The sequence below is a fragment of the Geotrypetes seraphini genome, chromosome 1 (genome assembly GCF_902459505.1).
Source record: "Geotrypetes seraphini chromosome 1, aGeoSer1.1, whole genome shotgun sequence".
NCBI lineage: Eukaryota > Metazoa > Chordata > Amphibia > Gymnophiona > Dermophiidae > Geotrypetes > Geotrypetes seraphini.
Window position 1 is genome coordinate 263,582,680 of NC_047084.1, and position 20,884 is coordinate 263,603,563.

The window sequence follows — 20,884 nt, forward strand, 5'->3', positions numbered from 1 at the left end:
TTCCAGTGATCCACCACCCTTGCTGTAAAGAAATACTTCCTGGTGTTACCACCAAATCTCCCTCCTCTGAGTTTGAGCGGGTGCCCCCTTGTGACTGAAGGTCCCTTAGGAAAGAATATGTCGTTTTCCACCTCGACACGACCTGTGACGTACTTAAATGTCTCAATCATGTCACCCCTCTCCCTGCGCTCCTCTAGAGAGTAGAGCTGCAACTTGCCCAGTCTTTCCTCATTTGAGAGACCCTTGAGTCCGGAGACCATCCTAGTGGCCATTCACTGGACTGACTCAGCTCGAAGTACATCTTTACGGTAATGTGGCCTCCAGAATTGCACACAGTACTCCAGATGAGGTCTCACCATGGTTCTGTACAGTGGCATTATGACTTCAGGTTTACGGCTGACGAAGCTTCTATTGATACATCCCATCAGTCGCCTTGCCTTGGATGAGGCCTTCTCTACCTGTTTGGCAGCCTTCATGTCTGCACTGATGATTACTCCCAAGTCCCGTTCTTTTGAAGTCATAGCTAGTGTTTCTCCATTCAAGGTGTATGTTCTGCATGGATTTCTGCTGCCGAGATGCATCACCTTACATTTCTTTGCGTTGAAGCCCAGCTGCCATGTCGAGGACAAGTTTTCCAACTTGATCAGATCCTGCGTCATACCATCCGTGAGATCGCTTTCACCTACTATATTACACAGTTTGGCGGCGTCGGCAAACAGCGCTACTTTTCCCTGAAGCCCTCAGGTCAAGTCCCTTATAAATATGTTAAAAAGGGATGGTCCCAGGACTGAGCCCTGTGGCACTCCGCTAGTCACCTCCGATGTCTTAGAGAGGGTGCCATTGACCACCACCCTCTGAAGTCTTCCACTCAGCCAATCATTCTCCCACACATTTTCATCTCCACCGCCTCCCATTGGAAGGCATTCCAGGCATCTCCATGAAAAAGTACTTCCTGAGCTGCCCAACCCCCTGCAATCAAAATTCATGTCCTCTAGTTCTACTACCTTCCATCCTCTGGAAAAAGGTTTGTTTATATATTAATACAGACATTCAAATATTTGAAAGGTATCATATCGCCCTCTCTTTCTTTCCTCCAGGGTGTACGTCATAAGGTCATCAAGTCTTTCCTCATACTTCTTGTGGCGCAAACCCCATACCATTTTTGTCACTTTTCTCTGAACTACTTCAAGTCCTTTTACATCCTTAGCAAGTTATGGCATCCAAGACTTGTACAGGGGCATCAACACTTTTCTTCTGCAGGTTATACCCCTCTCTATGTAGCCTAGCATCTTCTGGCCATGGCATTGTTTCACCACCTTGAGATCCTCACACATCATCACCCCAGTGTAATTGTAGATTCCAACATTATAAAGTGGCTTTTCCTTAAAAAATAATTTTATAATTAAGCAGTGAGACTCTGCGTTGTGTACTGTGTACAGCTCTAGAGACCATACAATTACAAGAAGGAGACAGAGAAATGGTAACACTACAGGACATAAGATGAGATTGCAGGGTGGTAGACTCAGGACGAACGTCAGAAAATACTTTTGCACGGAGAGGGTGATGAATGCCTGAAATGCCCTCCCTTGAGAGGTAGTAACAGTGACAAAGTTCAAAAATCCCTAAATATTAAGAAGATAGAATCAACACAAAATTCTACAGATCAAGAGCTATAATCACATTTAACATGAGCAGGAGTGGTACTTAAATGGCAGCCCCAGCAGTGAAGCTGATAGCAGACAAACTTCTACAGTCTGGGTCCAGTATGTAGCATGACGGATCAGTATAGCCTGGAGTTAGCTTGGACAGTGACTCCAGCGGTGGGGCAGTGTGGCCAATGCCAGGCAGACTTCTACAGCCTGTGTCCCATGTGCGGCAAAAAGGATTAGGAGCAAGAACGCATACTTTTAACACATTCATATAGCCAAAATACAGGTCTTGCCCATCTCAGAGGAGAACATCTTAGAACTTAGCAAATAAAATGAATACCAGTAATTTCTTGATTGTTTTAACATTGCCTGAGAAATGAATGTGACTGTTGGACAGATTGGATGGACCACACAGGTCTTTTTACCTACTGTTATTTACTATGTCAGAAAAGATATACTATAGTGATACAGAAGCCCACAAAATTAGTGTAGACTGGGCCCATCCTAGCAGACAGAATAGGATTGATGGGGGTGTCAGCCCAGTGTACGGATGAAGCCTAATGGAGTTGTGGTCTCAGCTAGCAAATCATAGCATGGGTGCAGTAATGTTTTAAACACAACTCCCCCTCCCCCCAATGATGACTGACTGGATGGATGGATGGCTGGGCTTGCGAAGCAGGGGCAGAAGTTTGACAAGCTCAGTGGCAGCACAGGATCCTGTGGAGTAGGCTCTGCAGTTTCCCAACAGGATCCAAGTTTGAACTTATTTGTAGAAAAATGGAGCACAGAGACATCTGATCAAGATAGTGCAGAGCTGAAGCAGGCAGCTGAGTCAAAAGCATGGTGTGCCCAAAAAGGAGTGGTTGGCTAGATCCCAATTCAGAAGCAGCAGTTGTGTTAGGCAGTGAGTTAGATGAAGTTGGAATTTCTGTTCTAGTTTCTGGTGCTCCTGATGGTGAGTGTGCAACTCTAGGGGTGAATTCTGGTGAGGCCCTACCATCAGGGATCTCAGTGGGAGGGGGGGGTCTGGTTGTTGTTGTTCCCAAGGAAAAAAGAAAGCCGTCTCAGCTTCTGGGAAGGGGAAGGATCACATGGCCCAAACCGCTTCAGCAGTTGGCCAAATGGAACAGCATTGGGGGGGGGGGGGGGCTGCAGGAAACCTTTCAGTTCCCAACCAAAAGAAAAAGATGGTGTTTTGAACAGCGAGAATGAGAGTCAGGGGGCTTCAGCAGATGTTTCTACCCAAGGGGGCTCTTATCAGAGTTGGATTACCTGTGGGCTGGCTCAGTTGCCAGGTAGGCACGTCTGACATATTTTGATCAGGTCCTATCTGGGCATTAATGTACAACAATCCAAACGCATGGGTGGGCCAGGGTTTGGAAGTATTGATGTTCCTCCAGTTTTTTTTTTTTGGGGGGGGGGTTCTTGTTTATTTATCTAGGTTCGGCTGCTCCCAGAGCAGATTGGTCAAGCCTATCCGAGAGTGATGCAGCAGCATGGAGGAATATCCCACAGCTTCAGCCAGAAAACTGAGGAGAGTAGAAGACTGGAAGGAATGAAGAAAGAAATAGCAACAACTGGAGGATTAAGTGGTATGAGAGGCCAGTTGCTTTCATCATCCAGTTTCCAAAAAAGGACTAGATCCCTTAGTGGCAAATCCAGAAGCAGTTAAAATGATAGCTTTGGATACACTCAGGCTATGCAAAGGTGAGAACAGTAAGATAGATAATTATCTTGGGGCATCTAATTACTCCTACTATTCATTATTTCTAGAGCACTACCAGATGTATGCAGAACTGTACAGAGAGGAAGATTCTCGCAACTTGACATGCCTTTAATGTGGTCGCTAAACCTGTTTCAGCCAATTTAGTGGGGCAGTATTTTACCAGCCGATTATCAGAATGGCTCACCATGGTCTTTTCCAAGCTTCCTAGCTGTCTCCGACTCTGCCATCCAAATGTAGTACAATGAGGTCATTAATATTAAAATGTTAGTAAAATGTGCTCAATATTAATAGGGGCACTCCGGGTGATTCTCTATCATTGCCAGGTGATTCCCAAAGCTGCTGTACCACATTTGCACACAAAATTTTCTGGCAGGGTCTGAGCTGTCGTAGCCTTACTTTACGATCAGTGTCTGAGCACTGATTGGCTCAGGCACTGACAGGAAAGTAAGGTTTAACAAGTCACACCCCTCCCCCCACAAATTTTATTTATTTATTTTTTTAAAAAAAGAGACCGCCAAATCGACCAAAGAGAGACCGCCACTTCCTCCCGCCGCTGTTGCTGAGGTCCCCTGACAAACCCAACAACCAAACACCTGACATCCTCAGCAGCAGAAGGGATGCCTACTGCCTCTCACCGCCCACCCTCCCCCCGACAACCAAACATCCAACATCCCCCAGTAGCAGGAGAGATGCCCACTCCCTCCTGCTGCCGCTGCCACCCAATCCCCGACAACTCACCCCCCACTCCCGACAAACTCCCCCCAACATTCCCCCCATACCTTTAGCATGAAGACCGGCTGGAGGGATGTCAATTTCGTCCAGCCGGCAGGCCTGCCTCTTCAAAATGGTGGGCCTTCCCCTTCCCGGTGCACCCTGGGATGTGCTGGGGAAGGTCCTAAGGCTGTGATTGGCTCAGGTATTTAAGGCCAATCAGAGACTTAGGCCCCTCCCTCCTAGGATGTGCCAGGATGAGAAAAGCCTGCCATTTTGAAGAGACCTGCTGGCTGGAGGCATCCCTCCAGCCGGCCTTCATGCAAAAGGTGCGGGGGGTAGGTGTGTTTGTCAGGGGCATGGAGGGTTGTCAGAAGGTTGGGAGACGGTGGGAGGGAGTGGTTATCTCTCATGCTGCCGGGGGTGTCAGGTGCTTGGTTGTTGGGGGGCTGGTGGTGGCGGGAGGGAGTGGGCATCTATCCTGCTGCCAGGGGTGTTTTAGGTTGTTGTGGAGGTGGGCTGCTGTGGCGAGAGGGAGTGGGTTTCCCTCCTGCTGCTGGGGAGTATCAGGTATTTGGTTGTGGTGGTGGTGTGAGGGAGTGGGCATCCCTCCTGCCGATCTTTGATTCAAGGGTCTCTTTTTTAAAAAATTTGAGTGGTGTATTCTATGCATGTGCCAATCGCTATCACAAACCTCATTTGCATGCGCAGTTTTTAGAGAGTGACTCGTCTTTTTCAAATTGTTACATTTACAGATGCGATAGTTAGCGAATCCAGCTCAGAGTCACAAAGGAAATAGTCCCTGCTTTAATGAGCTTATAATCTAAACAATCAAAACAGACAAACAGGATGCCAGGGTAGGGGGTTACAGGTAGAGGGGATGCTTAAACTGCTGGCTAGGGTGGAGAGCAGAGGTCAAGGGGGAGTAGAGTTTGAGTTGAATGTTGTCCTGAGAAAAGGCTCCCTGCTGGACAGAGCCCGTAGTTCCAGACAAGGCAAGAGGAAAAAGACAAAGTGATGGCTTGGCATTCAAGTCAAGTTCTTCCTTAAGCTCTTCCACTTCAGGCTCATCTCCTGAGCGGCCCTGCGATAGTGAATAACAGGATGTAGGATAGTCTGCATTGGTGGCAATGATGGAATTGTGGAATGATGGAAATACATTGTGCAAAATGCATTGTAAAGAGGAAATACATTGTTTTGTACAAGGCTGCACTCAGCAACATTTCCACAGATGCACAACTTGAAATAAAAATCAGCTTCAATCATGAAGAAGGATATGGTGGATTTATTTTGCTGAAAAAAAAAAAAAAATCATTTTCATATTTTCTAGGAAATAGGATCTTCACCCTAATTAAAACCATTTCTTGTGTGCACCCAGCAGTCAAGTTCCATTCATTTTTCATGCCATCACAACACTTGCTGCCTCCCTGCTGAGGGCTTTCCGCCAAGGCCTCCATTAGAAACTTCTGACCCCAGTGAAAGAAAAAACAGCCTCAGCAACCTTATGTTTCAAGTTTTATTATTATTTATATACTGACTATCAATGGAGGTTGTCTAAACAGTTTTACATTCAGGTACTCAAGCATTTTTGTGAAACAAGCTCCGGTGGCTTTCTACCTTAACCCAGCCGAACAGACTGATGCAGATATGCTCAAGTTTTTTCCAAAAGAATCCAAAGCAATGAAAAAAAAAAACCAAAACAATTACAAACACTGCTTCCTTTGAAATATTTATAGCCTTGGAAAAATTATGCCAGTCACCTGGACTTGAATTTATGTATTTCCTCCCCTCTCCCATCCAATCTTACATAATACATTATTTATGCCACACATTAAAGGGCCATAGTGATGTGGTCTTACAATTATAAAAAGATGCTACAGTCTTATTAATAAATAACCTACCTATGGGAGGGGGGCAGTGAAGAAAAGTGTTCTCAAATGTCCTACTGTTTGAAGTACCAAAATGCACACGTGTTCAGCTGGAAAGAAAAACTCCTATTATGGAGCTAAAGGTTGCATATCTGTTAAAAAAAAATGGTTCATGCATGTGGCATAAATTTCATAGTTTGACTTTTCAAAAAGTACATAACAACCTCACACAACCATTTAAATACTCTAAATTATGATTTCTAGGTATTGCATTACAAGCAGAAGGTGAAACTACTAAATCAGATACTCTGCAAGACAGAACAAATGCAAGATTTCTTTTATACGTTAATTTCATGTACAAACTTCACACACACATCCACAACAGATGTACAAGAGATAGTGTACATCTAATTGAAGGCAAATTTTTCAGTAGATTATCACCGTTTCACTAATCCTCAGCAATGTGTACCCTTTGCGATCAGATGTGTTAAATGCAATTGTATCAAACATTTGGAATATAGTAAGTACGTTCGCAGTTCAGTGTTAAGAGGGATGGAATGTTTTCTCAAATGCAGTGTTACATACAAATGCGTGCATACAGCTATATGCATTTTTTAGAATGACACCTTTAGACTTCCTGATTAAAGGACAATACTGTACTAATTAAAATAGGGGCGTTTTCTATAGTTATATTGGGTATTTGGCAGAGACACACAGTAGAAAATAACTGCAGATGATTCGTCCCTTCGCGAAAATGTAACAAATGTGAAATACAGTATAGCATGTAGCCAGACAATCATCTGAGAAAATACCTGACTTCTTAAGCCATAGCTAAGCAAAACCCCAAAAGGTCCCTGGCAGGCAATCATGCCTGCAAACATCTGGCTCCCTCTAACCTGGCTCCAGTAACCGCCCCTACGCAGGACAGACACCAGAAAAGATTGCAACTGACCAAAGTCTCCCTCCCCCCAGTCCAAAGCCAGTCCTGATCCCTCCCTTCAAAACAGCAACGTTTCCTCTGCAACAAGCTGAAAGCAGCTTCCGGCTAATACAGAGAGAAGTATAGAGCGCCATCCGCCTGTCCAGTCACTGTACATTTAATACTAGCTAAGGCACCTCAAATCCCCGGCTGCAAGCATGCACATGTCATAATGACAGGAATGGATTAAGCTCGTTAAACGATGCAGGCACATGGATCCTGAGTAACCGGCCTCGCATCAAAACATCCTGGGCACTTTTCTTTCACGTAGGCTGCGGAACCTCTTTTCCCCCTGCAAAGTCTGTCTACCATAGCCACAGGTGAGAGGGTGCAAAAGAAACATTCGGTGCGGCCGAGAAGCCTCTAGCTGCCAGCGCCCCTGGATGTCTTGCTCTTACCTTCCCGAGCTTTCAGCAGCACAGTGTTAGCTACAATGTTTTCAATCTCCATCATCAGGGCGCGGAGTGGCAGGGAGGAGAACACATCTCGGGGGGGCTAGAAGCAGTGTATGCCCGCTGCAGCCTGCCTGGGATCGTCTTCCCTTTCCCGCTCGCTCGATTTCAATCTCAGGCTGCAGCAGTTCTCCCTCAGCTTCATCCCTTCTACATCCTCCGTCTCCTGCACAGACTGCCTCCTAGCACGGATCTGCATCTGGCTTAACTCCCCTTTCTTTCTTCCTGTTTCTCTACCTCTGCTTAGGCGACCCGTGGCTGGGAGGGGCTAAAGCTATGAGGCTAAGATCAATTCAGCAGCTCCTCTAACTCCCCTAACCCTCAACAGAAACCCCTGGCTTTCTTCCATATATCTCCATATTTTTCTAAATATTTCCTTATTTTCTTCCCAAGACGAAAAAGACTCTCACCAATTCCTACTCCTTCCACTTGAGCTTCATGTTCCCCCTCCTTCCCCTTTGCTTAACAGTATTTCCCACTCCCTTTAACTGGCTTATATTTTTGTCTGAGCATTCATCATGAGCCCCTTCCTGGGTATTTTAAGAACCACTCTCTGTACCCTCAGAGCTTAAGGCTCTACTTCCCCTTCCCTCTATCACTGTGCCACTCTGATTTATTTCTGCCAATCGGAGACTGAAGGGGCAGATGTTCAAAACTCTGGAAATGGGTGCACAACATAAGGTTACAGGATGATTTGGCAATGGGCTACTTATATGCACGCTGTTTGTGTTGAAGATTGATGGTAAAAGGGGGAGGAACATGGCACTTGTACACAAGAGCTGAGCAGTATGCAGAGCTCAAATGTGCTGGCCCAGTAGAGTGCAGAGACCTGATTAGAAACATGGATACCTGAGAGCATATAAAGGCCAAATGGCCCATCCATTCTGCCCATCTGTAGCATTCGCTATCTTCTCCTCTTCCTAAGAGAACCCACGTGCCTGTCCCTCGCTTTGTTTAATTCACTGTCTATGTCTCCACTACCTTTACTGGGAGACTATTCCACACATCTACCACCCTTTCTGTAAGACCAAATAGCGAGGGTAAGAGGACACAGGGCGGTAGCACCCCCCATGCCCTCCTCTCCACCTCCTGCTCCTTTTATACCCCCCTGCTGCTTCCTTGCCCTACCATGCCACACTCATGCCCTCCCTTCCCCCATACCTCTTTAAATATTTGCCAGGGTGAGCAGTTTCTCCGCCTGCTGCTCACGCCGGCATTGGCTTTCCCTCTAAAATCACTTCCTGGCTCTGCGACCAGGAAGTAATTTCAGAGAGGAGCCAGGCCTGCGCGAGCAGCAGTCCGGAGAAGTTGCATGCACTGGTGAAGATTTAAAGAGATACAGGGGAAGGGAGGGCATGAGTCTGGCAAGGGGGGAGGGCAGAGAGATGCCAGCACCCCCATCAAGATATGTGTGTGTGTGTTCCATGATGATTTTAGACTCAGTTGTTAGGCACAGGACACACATGTACATAAAACACACCCATGGCTGCTGACTTTAAAATTCAAGTAAATGTTTAAAATTTTGGTACAATGTTTCTATCTTCATGCTACCGACAGCTCCAACCTGCCAGAAATGTTTGCATGCTAAAAGGTGGGTGTTCCTTGCTATGCTTAATACTAATATAAATTTAAAATAGTGGGTTAGCCAAATAGACTTACGGACCAATCAATGTAAAAAGGAGCAGAACTAAAATTGTTGTTGGGATTTTTTTTTTTAATTGCAACAAATAAATGCAAATATTTAAATGTTTAACTTCTGTGTTTGTATGAATTGAAGAGGAAACCTATTGAACCACCTGACTGTGATTATAACATCTCATAAGAACATAAGAATTGCCTTACTGGGTCAGAACAGTGGTCCGTCTAGCCCAGTATCCTGTCTTCATGGAGACCAATCTAAGTCACAAGTATCTAGCAAAAACCCAAATCGTAGCAGCATTCCATGCCACAATCCATTTAAATCGTAATAATTAAATTGTAACATAATTACATCACATCACCACTAGGGGGGGAGATTACTTTTTTGGCATCATGGTGACAGAATTCAAATTCTTAAATTTATTTTTTTGTAGGTTTTGCACAACACTCAATTTTTGGTCTAGGCCTGGTCCCTGAAGATAAAATGGAAGAACTAGAAATTTTAAATGTGAAGCCAAGGATTCAAGAAGCACAATTCCAGGAGCAGAAGGATGCTTTTGCCCAAGCCATGGAAGTGATAGGTCAGTTAGCTGAAAAAACATAGGAGACTGTAAGAGTGCCTGAGGTGAGCTCAAAATCAGTGTTTCCAACAGAAGTTGCAACTTTATACATACCCAGAGATTTAAAAAATAAATAATAATAGATATTTTTCAGGTACACCAGTGAAACAGGGTGATCCAACTACTGAAGAATGGATAAAACAGACTAATGCTGCTCTAAAAACTTTAAGGATTCCATCTGAAGATCAGATATAAATCATGAAAGATAATTTGAAAGGAAAGGCAAAGGAGACAGTTAAATTTATGTTAGTCACTGACTCAAGTACTTTGAAAGACATCTTTGAACTGTTGAACCGAGTATATGGGGATCAAGTGCCTATCACTGAAAGATTAAAAGAATTCTATGACCATAAACAATTATATAAAGAATCCATAAGAAATTATGCATATGTTTTTTAAGACAAGCTAACAAAAATAGTAGTTCAAGACAATTCCTATATTGGAAATACAAAAAAAATCTTGAAAGAAATATTTGTGAATGGTCTGGAAGAAGTGGATGATAACTTTCATGCATTTTCTATATAATATCTGTGTCTCTGTAGCAATTCTATTATCGTGTAAGCTGCAATGATTCCTAGCTGACATTTGCGGGATACAAGATTTATACTTTGGAGCCAACAAGAGTTGGTATGGTATTTGCATAGAGAGTTGAAAAAGAGTATTGAAGCGGGACCTGAAATAGTTTTCCCAGATATGCTACAGGCTGCAGTCAATGGGCAGAAGAAAATCAAGTGCCAGTGTTAGAGAAGTCTACTCCTAAGGTTCTCCAACAGAGGAGAGAAGGAGATTGGGGTTGTCCAGAGGAGAATGTGCATGTGGCAGGAGCCTCACAAAGTGAAGAGCAAAGCATCACAGTGGCTTCAGCATTGCTGAATGTGGCCAAGACTATTTTTGACAGAAACCCATGACATATTTCAGTTTCCAAAGACCTCCATCTGAGAGAGGAAGAAGGAATAGGACTAAAGTAATCTGTTTTAACTGTAATGAACCAGGTCATTACAGTTGAGAAGTTTCAAGTTTATTTAAGTCTTGATATACCACTTTTATAATCAAAGTGGTTTCTAATTAATACAAAGTGTTAAAAAGTTTAAAATATAAAAAAATATAACATAAAGGGAACGGATAAACAATTACAATACAGATGCAACATAATACAAATGGGCAAATAGGGAGGATACATTGCTTAAAATAAAAGAAAATGGGAGGAAAAAAAACAAAAGGTAAAAAGGGAGTGTTTGATGTAAGGCCTGTTGTCTGAGTTTTTTGAACAAAAAATTAAATATAGATCTCAAAAGCATCTCTGAAAAGAAATGTTTTAAGATTAGATTTAAAATTATTGAGATTCTTTAAGTGAGATGCTTAAGTGAAAGGAAAATTACTCATGAGATTAGAGTAATGGAAAGAAAAGGAGATCCTGGAGAAGGTCCATCAGGTTTAACTAAAAGCTTGATTTTTCCAGAAACTGCGTCTGTAAGAAAAAAGACTCCTAGTGAAAAACATTCTTCAGTACCTACAGTGCAAATGTAGCAGGGAGAGGTCACGTGGAAGAAAACCAATTGGAAAAAGTCCAATTATTGAAGCAACAATTTGTGGGGTGAAAACCTTATGGGGCTCATAATAAAATAAAATTTTAAAAAATGTCTAAAAAGTTCCCTAAATGGGTACTTGGATGATCAAAAGCCTGATCGTCCAAGTACCCATAACCAAAACTGGTGTTAGATGTATCTAAAACCAACTTAGGCCTTTCCCCTGCCTGTAAACACATAGAGAGAAAAGAGGCGTTTTTAGAGAAGGGGAGAGGACAGAAGGTGTGCCAACCTAGACATAGTATAACCAAAGGTTTAGACAGGTTGCCTAGTCAGCACTTATACGTTTTGACTTAGACCAAGTCAGAACAGGTATAAGTGCCGAAAAAGGGGCCGCTGAGCTGATGGCGGCTGCTGCGATCAGCTCAGCAGCCCCAGTAACTTGCCTACCCTCCCCCCCAGCAACAATCGTGGCAGTAGAGATGGCTCATCTCTCCTGCTGTGATAGCGATTGCCCCCCCCAACATGACCGGGGCAGGAGGCAGCCCAAACCCTCCTGCCCCGGAGACTGGCACCCTCCCTGAGAAGATTGGGTCAGGAGGGATCCCAGGCCCTCCTGCCTCGACACAGCCCCCCCCACGTCCGGCCACCCAAAACCAGTGATCGCCCTCCCCACCCGCCGACCTGTGAGACCCCCGCCGACCCCATGACCCCAACCCCCCAACACCCTCCCCCGGTACCTTAGGAACATTGGCCAGACAGATGGGTCCCAAGCTTGTCTGTCTGACAGGCCCGCCATCCTCAGAATGGCGGGCCTTAGGGCTGATTGGCCCAAGTGCCTCAGCCCCGCCCACAGGTGGGGCCTTAGGCACCTGGGCCAACTGGAATAGACCCAGTTGCCTTAGGGCCCTCCTGTGGGCGTGGCTTAAGGCACATGGGCTGGGTTGGGCCCATGTGCCTAAGGCCCCGCCCAAAGGAGGAGCCTAAGGCAACGGGCCTATTCTGGTTGGCCCAGGCACCTAAGGCCCCACCTGTGGGCAGGGCTTGAGGCACCTGGGCCAATAAGGCCCGCCATTCTGAGGATGGCAGGCCAGATGGAAGGACGGGCTTGGGACCCATCCATCCAGCCAACATTCTTAAGGTACAGGGGATGGGGTTGCGGAGTTGGCGGGGGGGGTCTTGCCGGTGGCGGGGGGGGTGTTTGGGAGGGGCCGATCAGGGGTTCGGGGGGGCCAGACAGGGGGGGGCTGCATCAGGGCAGGAGGGCCTGAGATCTCTCCTGCCTGTATTTTAGTGGGGGAGGGGGGCACCGGGGCAGGAGGGCTTGGGCTCCCTCCTGCCCCAATCGTGTCGGGGAGGGTGACAGTCTCCAGGGCAGGAAGGCTTGGACTCCCTCCCGCCCCAATCGAGTCGGGGAGGTTGTTGCTCTCTGGGCAGGAGGGCTTGGGCTCCCTCCTGCCCCAGTTGTGTCAGGGGGGGGGAAATCACAGCAGTAGATATGAGCCAGGGGGGGGGGCCGGCGGGCGGGCGCGGATTTGAGAGGAGGAGGGAGATGGAAAGAAGAAAAAGCATGGGAGTTCTGAAGGATCCCTGTAAGTCCTGACATTATTAAACCAGGTGAAGTGGGATAAGGAAAAAACATAAGCTCACAGAAACTGTTCTCTTTACAAAAACCTTTCTCTCCCCCTGCAACTAGTATCTTATCTCTGCAGCTAATGGAAACAGTAGATTAGCTGTGAAAAGATATTTCACATCATTGACTAAAGAGCATGCAAAGATGGGGAAATGCGCTGTTTTTAAGTTCAATTAGCTACTGTAGCAGTAAAACTAGAGAAAAAGCAACAGGTCCTGAGGCTGTGGGTATGCTGTGGTTTTACACCAAGGCCCGCCCAGCCAGATATCATGAAGAGATAAACAGACTATGGTCAGAAGACAGAATTCTCAGAAGATAGAATTCACAAGAAATATCATCTAATAGCAAGTGTCAGAAATATTTGCAGTTGGGAGGAGGTTTATTGCTCGGAAATGCATATATGGTATAGAAACAGGCATTTCGGGGAATAGGTTAGGTCTTACGGGAAACAGGGTGAACATATAACATGACGCAGGTCAACCAGCCAATAAAGGAATGTAACTTGGCAGTAAAGCATAGGAAAGTAGCCAATAAGGATGTATCATGTGATGTAGACCAACGTGGTGTTGGCCACTAAGAAATGTATAAAAACCAGGCCTTTAGAAGGGAGAGGTCAGAACAGACATCAGAGGATCTCTAGGCCTGGAGATCACCTTCTGTTATGCTATATGCTGAATGATTTATTCCTGTAAGCTGTTACTGATTAACTAAATAAATATATACTTATTGAAACCAGTATATAGCGTGCGAGGTCTCATTACCGAGGTAGGCCTGGACAGCTGCCTACATCAGATTCTGTAACCAGTGTTCTTTTTGGCAGACTGGCCCTCCTTCGCCTAAAAGCTTTTGTGTTGGGCGTTTGGGACTTAATCTTTTTTTTTCATTGATTATGTGGTAAGTGTAGACGTTGTGGTGGTCTGGGCGTTTAAACAGCTGAATGTAGAGGCAGGCCATTATCATTAAAAAAACCTCCTTTTGGACGTTTTTTTTGAGAATAGACATTTTCCCTCCTTCTACTTTCAGCGTTTAGGGCCTAGGCCAAAAGGGGACTTAGATGTTTTTATGATGTTAGGACTTAGATGTTTTTATGATTATGCAGGCAGAGCAGGCAGGCGAACGCAGAGGCTTCAGGGCTCGCTGCCGATTCCAGCGGCAGCGAGCAGGAAAGCGGAGAGGCGAGGGGGACGCGGTGAGCCAGGGGCGGGCGAGAGTTAGCTCCGCCCACCCGCATCGCATCAGCGGCTTCGGCCAGCGGGCTCCCCCTTAAAAGGCAGGGAGCCGCGGCCAGGACAGGAGAGCAGGCAGGCGAACGCAGAGGCTTCAGGGCTCGCTGCCGATTCCAGCGGCAGCGAGCAGGAAAGCGGAGAGGCGAGGGGGATGCGGTGAGCCAGGGGCGGGCGAGAGTTAGCTCCGCCCACCCGCATCGCGTCAGCGGCTTCGGCCAGCGGGCTCCCCCTTAAAAGGCAGGGAGCCGCGGCCAGGACAGGAGAGCAGGCAGGCGAACGCAGAGGCTTCAGGGCTCGCTGCCGATTCCAGCGGCAGCGAGCAGGAAAGCGGAGAGGCGAGGGGGATGCGGTGAGCCAGGGGCGGGCGAGAGTTAGCTCCGCCCACCCGCATCGCGTCAGCGGCTTCGGCCAGCGGGCTCCCCCTTAAAAGGCAGGGAGCCGCGGCCAGGACAGGAGAGCAGGCAGGCGAACGCAGAGGCTTCAGGGCTCGCTGCCGATTCCAGCGGCAGCGAGCAGGAAAGCGGAGAGGCGAGGGGGACGCGGTGAGCCAGGGGCGGGCGAGAGTTAGCTCCGCCTACCCGCATCGCGTCAGCGGCTTCGGCCAGCGGGCTCCCCCTTAAAAGGCAGGGAGCCAACGGCGTGCAGCCGTTCGGCGCGCGGCGAAGGCGTGCGGAGGAGCCTTAAGGAGGAGCCAGGAGCACAGGCAGCACAGTAGAGAAATTCCTGAGGTACATTTTCTCTAAATTTATTCTCTACTCATTCTCATTCTCTTTCCCTCTCTTCTGTTACAGAACACAGGAAAGAAAACAGAGAAATGGAGGCTGCAGGAATCCAGCAGGGCTACCCAGTATACTGCATCGCATGTCATATGTATGACTACCTCCCCTCTGGGAGGCAGGCATACATATGCAATCGATGCCAGGAACTGGATAGCCTGAAGAGGGAGGTCGGAAGACTGCAGGTTAGAGTTCAGGAACTGGAGGGACTCTGCTCAATAGAGGAACAGTGTGGGGAAATTGAGGATACTACCAGAGAGAGCCACATCACAGAACAAGTCAGAGAGCTCGAGAAGTTCATAGAGGAGGCCTGGCAGATGGCAGAGGCCCAGGACCACCAGCATATCAGACGGGAACCGGCAGCCGGAGGTCAGGAACCACCAAACACCATGGGAGAAGGACCTTGCGTAAGGTCTGAAAATGCGGATGATGACACCCAACAGGACCTGGCGGAAGGACCAGCGGAGATCCAGCAGAGCCCGGAGGACACGGACCTGAGACCAGAGAGACATCTGAAGAAAGGGAAATCTGCTGTTGTAGTGGGAGACTCAATCCTGAGAGAAGTGGACAGTCACATTGCCGGAGGGAGGGAGGACCGACTTGTGACATGTCTCCCGGGGGCAAGAACAACGGACGTCATCAGCAGAATTGATAGAATCCTGGAGGGAGATGAGACGGAGGAGACGGCAGTTGTAATCCACATTGGAACCAATGACGTCAGCAGGAAAAATTTCAACCGGACTACACTGACAGAGCAGTTCAGGATCCTGGGGCGGAAACTGAAGCTGAGATCAAAGAGGATAGCCTTCTCGGAGATCCTGCCAGTACCGAGAGCAGACGCAAGAAGACAGAGCGAACTACAAGAAATGAACGGATGGCTGAGGAGATGGTGCGAGGAGGAGGGATTCCACTTTGTTCGAAACTGGACGACCTTCTTGGGGAAGAACAAGCTCTACAGGAGAGATGGACTGCACCTGAGCACAGCTGGGACGAGGCAGCTGGCAAGAAACATCCAAAACGCCATAGACCTAGCTTTAAACTGAGGAGAAGGGGAAAGCCGGAAGTCGATCTGGCCTCGACACACCGGACATTGGTATCAAAAAATGATACTGAGCAAGGACATTGCAAAAGAGAGCTTGGGACCGAGTGGGATCTGATGGACAAAGGGACTGAGAGAAAATTCTTGGGCAAAGGGACTATGAGGGGCTTCTTGGACAAAGGGACTGAGGGGACACTTTTTGGTAAAAGGACCGATTGGGAACTCTGGGACAAAGGGGCTGAGAGGGACTTTTTGGACAAAGGGACTGGGAGGGAACTTTTGGACAAAAGGGATAAGTGGAAATCTTCAGAAAAAGGGCCAGGAGAGCCAGGGGACAGGAGAGCCAGGGGACCATCCAAAAAAGGGGAAACTGGCTGGGGGTAGAACAGACACGCCACGGGAGGTGGAGGACCGAGCAAAGGAAAGCCAGGTGGGACCGTTGAGCCAAGGAAAGAAAACAGCAGGGCGGGCGACAAATCAGGACCTATATTGCCTCTACACGAATGCGAGGAGCCTCAGGGCCAAAATGGGAGAGCTGGAAATTATAGCCAGTCAAAAAGCCCTGGATATAATTGGAATCACAGAAACATGGTGGGCTGATGACAATAAATGGGATGTGGTCATACCAGGGTACAAACTTTACAGGAGAGACAGAACACACAAGAAGGGTGGAGGAATAGCGCTATACATAAAGGACTCCATACCCTCAACCAAAATGGAAACAACAGTAAGGTCGGAAGGCTTGGAATCAATATGGGTTAAACTACCAGGAGGATCTGGAGCAGACATCAAATTGGGCCTATACTATCGTCCGCCTGGCCAATCGGAAGAAATCGACCGGGACCTGGAGACGGAACTGCGGCAGGTATGCAAAAATGGAAGTGTGGTGGTGATGGGGGACTTCAACTACCCTGGGATAGACTGGAGTATCGGGCACTCAAGTTGCGAGAGAGAGACCAAATTCCTGGAAGCCACGAGGGACTGCTTCCTGGAACAGCTGGTCACGGAACCTACACGAGGAGTAGCCACTCTTGATCTAATCTTCGGTGGACTGGGGGGACCTGCAAAGGAAGTAGCAGTATTAGACCCACTGGGGAACAGCGATCACAATATGATCCAGTGCAGACTAGAACTGGGATCAACCAGGGTGAAAAGAACCACAACGACAGCGCTCAACTTCAGAAAAGGGAATTATGATGCAATGAGGAAAATGGTGGGGAAGAAACTCAACGGCAGCACAAAGGAGATAGAGTCCGTAGAAAGAGCCTGGTCCCTGCTGTCACGATCCTAGCCCTAAAGCTGGACTCGTGCCTGGCCGTGATAGGACTAAGGTCACCCCTAACATACAGAGCACTAAGGAAAGAGATAGGGTAGTGAGCAGTAAGAAGGAAATTACTGACTGCCCCTTTAAGTCTAAAAAAATCCAGTTGCAGGGAGTGGAGGTTGTTAAGAGGAACAGCTTGGAACAGCCTCTGAGACACACCTCTCCCTCTGCTAGTCCCCAGCTGAGGGTAATAAGCAAGAATGCAGCTAAACCTAAGAAGGCAGTGCAACTAACTCCTCCCCCTCTGAGAACAGGGCGTGGGAAGTTGTGCAATTTAGAGGCTGCCCTCAGAAGGAGAAAGTTAGTCTTTCCTGGGCCAGCTACAGGAGAGGACTCACCTGATGGAGCACTGCAGCCCCAGGATATTGAAATGACTGAGGCTGATACTGACCTTGGAACCAGCCAGCAGCCAGTACTTGAACCCATGGACTGGACACAGACAGAAGGACTGCCTGAAGATTGCGGCATGGACTGGAGTTAAGTGGCAGGTCTGTGCAGTCTATATTATAGCAGGGTTAAGCTAATGAGGGGTTGCTCAAGGCAAGCTGCCTTGGGAATATAATGAGGCCGGTACTGCTGTGTTCATTTGGAACAGGGAGAAAAAAAAAAACGTTTGTTTTGTCCCAAGTGCTGAATGACTGAATACCTGAAGTGTTTGAACTAGGTTTTGAATGGGTTAAGATACCTGAGGGAAGTAAGGAACTTTGGGGAGAATCCACTTACCATTTGGGTGGGTTAGTGGAGCCATTCGTGGCATTCTGTTTGACAGAAAAGTTTAAAAAGGTGGATTCACTTGCTCCCCTCCCCCCACATCAGCTTAGCTAAGCTGATTGGGAACCAGCCAGCAGAACTATAGGCTTGCATGTAGCACTATCAAGCGTGCTGGCTTTATTGCTGAAGACTTGGTGAAGTTTGAAGGCAGCAACATTTGTGGACATTTACTTAGACCAGCTAATAACAATGATTTTGGACTATGGGGATTGTTTACTTACCTGAATTAAGGTGGTAACTGAGCTCTTTTGATTTGAGCTCTGTTTTGTTTTGTTTTGTTGCTGGACTATCATTATTATTTGTGGAGTCAGGTCCAGTTGTGCATAGACTCACACATGCCACAATAAACGATTTTATTTTTGAACCAAGACTTGATTTTTCTTTGGTAACCATTATAGTTCCAGTGTTGTCAAGGCTGTTCCAGCAGGACTTCCTACTTGCAGGAAGCACGTGAGGGCCGCGTTGAAGTGAGCAGAGTCCGGGATTACTGAGGACACAGGTACCGGCTCCGCTACACTGCTCAAATGTACGGTGCACGAAGCACAGAACCTGTACGTCCCCAGGTTCAGAAAAGAGTGCAAGAAAAATCGAATTAAGAACCCAGCATGGATAACGGCTGCGGTAAAAAAAGCGATCAGTGACAAGAAAGCATCGTACAAAAAATGGAAACAGGACCAAACGCAGGCCAACCAAAAGGAACACAAGGAAAGCCAAAAGGAGTGCCACCGAGTGGTTAGGAGAGCAAAGAGGGAATATGAAGAGAGACTAGCGGGAGAGGCAAAAAATTTCAAATCATTCTTCAGGTACGTAAAGGGAAAGCAACCAGCGAGGGAGGAAGTGGGGCCCTTGGATGATGGGGATAGAAAGGGAGTATTGAGGGAGGAAAAAGAAATAGCGGACAAGTTAAACGACTTCTTTACGTCGGTCTTCACGAGGGAGGACACATCCAACATTCCGGAACCAGAGGAAATAGAAAATGGAGATCAAGATAGCAAGCTGGTCCAATTAGAGGTGAGCCAGGAGGAGGTCCTCAGGCAGATAGACAAGCTAAAGAGCGACAAGTCGCCAGGCCCGGACGGCATTCACCCAAGGGTGCTCAAGGAATTAAGGAATGAAATAGCAGAGACACTTCAGCAAATATGCAACCTATCCCTAAAAACTGGAGAGATCCCGGAGGACTGGAAAATAGCAAATGTCACGCCCATCTTCAAGAAGGGTTCAAGGGGCGACCCGGGAAACTATAGGCCGGTAAGCCTCACATCGGTCCCGGGAAAGATGATGGAGGCGCTGATCAAGGACAGCATCTGTGACCATATCGAAAAAAATGGACAGCTAAGGTCGAGCCAGCATGGGTTCTGCAAGGGTAGGTCGTGCCTCACAAACTTATTGTACTTCTTTGAGGGGGTAAATAACCAGGTGGACAAAGGTGAACCCATAGACATAATCTACCTAGACTTCCAAAAAGCCTTCGATAAGGTACCACATGAGCGGTTGCTCAAGAAGCTATGGAATCACGGGGTGCGAGGGGAGGTCCACCGATGGATCAAAAACTGGCTGGCAGACAGGAAGCAGAGGGTTGGTGTAAAGGGCCACTACTCGGACTGGCAAGGGGTCACGAGCGGGGTTCCTCAAGGGTCAGTGCTGGGACCGCTCCTGTTTAACATATTCATTGACGACCTGGAGGCGGGAACAAAATGCGAGGTCATCAAATTCGCAGATGACACCAAACTATTCAGCAAGGTTGAAACCACGGTAGACTGCGAGAATCTCCAAAGGGATCTTACGACATTGGAAGAATGGGCGAAAAAGTGGCAAATGAGCTTCAATGTAGGGAAATGCAAGGTCATGCATATAGGGAGAAGGAACCCGATGTTCACTTACAAAATGGGGGGATCAATGCTAGGGGTCAGTAACCTTGAAAGAGACCTGGGAGTGATGGTAGACACAACACTGAAGGCGTCGGCACAATGCGCCACAGCCTCGAGGAAAGCAAATCAAATGTTAGGTATCATTAAGAAGGGTATCTCGACCAGAACGAAGGAAGTCATCCTGCCACTGTACCGGGCTATGGTGCGCCCGCACCTGGAATACTGTGTACAGTACTGGTCACCGTACCTCAAAAAGGACATGGCAATGCTTGAGGGAGTCCAGAGAAGAGCAACTAAACTGATTAAGGGTATGGAAAACCTTACATACACTGACAGACTGAAGAAGCTGGGGTTGTTCTCCCTGGAAAAGCGGAGACTCAGAGGAGATATGATAGAGACCTTCAAGATCCTGAGGGGCATCGAAAAGGTTGACAAGGATAGATTTTTCAATTTGAAAGAAACCACAAGAACAAGGGGTCACTCGATGAAATTGAAGGGGGACAGGTTTAAAACAAACGCAAGGAAATTCTTCTTCACACAGAGGGTGGTGGACACATGGAACACCCTTCCGGAGGCCGTAATAAGAAATAGCACAGTACAGGGTTTCAAGGATGACCTGGATAGGTTCCTGGAGGACAAAGGGATTGAGGGGTACAGATAAGAGCAGTGGAAAGTTTAGAGATAAGTGTTGAGGTAGGCATAAAATTAGTCAAGGACCGCAGATCAGGCAATATGCCTAATGGGCATGAGCGGACCGCCGGGCTAGATGGACCTCTGGTCTGCCCCGGCGGAGGCGACTACTTATGTACTTATGTACTTATGCGCCTCCACGTATATTGGACACCAAATCTGATATGTCAACAATTTTGGAGACACGTTTTGAACAACATTTTGAGCATGTGGGAAAACAAGTTAACTGGATAAAATTAACAGCAGCTAATGAGTTGAGAATTCCCATCAAGGGATGTATTGAAGCAGATATCAAGTGTTTAGGTTAAACATTAATTTCTAAGTGCATCTTCATAGTTAAAAATATAGAATCAAAAGGGTCTACAACTGTCCAAAGAATTATTTCAGA

At 47.2% G+C, this 20,884-nt stretch overlaps 1 protein-coding gene and 1 long non-coding RNA gene across 3 annotated transcripts in view; one reads left to right on the forward strand and one right to left on the reverse strand.

Moving 5' to 3' along the window:
• Window positions 1-4,410: 4,410 nt before the first annotated feature.
• On the reverse strand, window positions 4,411-8,623 carry LOC117363132. 2 transcript variants are annotated; one of them, XR_004539983.1, is made up of 3 exons: window positions 8,547-8,623; window positions 5,988-6,106; window positions 4,411-5,379 (listed from the first exon to the last, which is right to left on the reverse strand). It is a non-coding gene; the product is annotated as an uncharacterized LOC117363132 (long non-coding RNA). The 2 variants fall into 2 exon arrangements; XR_004539981.1 differs by lacking the exon at window positions 8,547-8,623 and adding an exon at window positions 7,332-7,616.
• Window positions 8,624-8,761: 138 nt separating this feature from the next.
• The window catches only part of NOP14 (NOP14 nucleolar protein), a 166,661-nt gene continuing 154,538 nt past the window's right edge, over window positions 8,762-20,884 (forward strand). The window contains exons 1-2 of the mRNA XM_033950448.1: window positions 8,762-8,976; window positions 9,458-9,604. The gene's annotated coding sequence lies outside the window, so the exon portion shown is untranslated. The remainder of the gene's footprint in view (window positions 8,977-9,457; window positions 9,605-20,884) is intronic.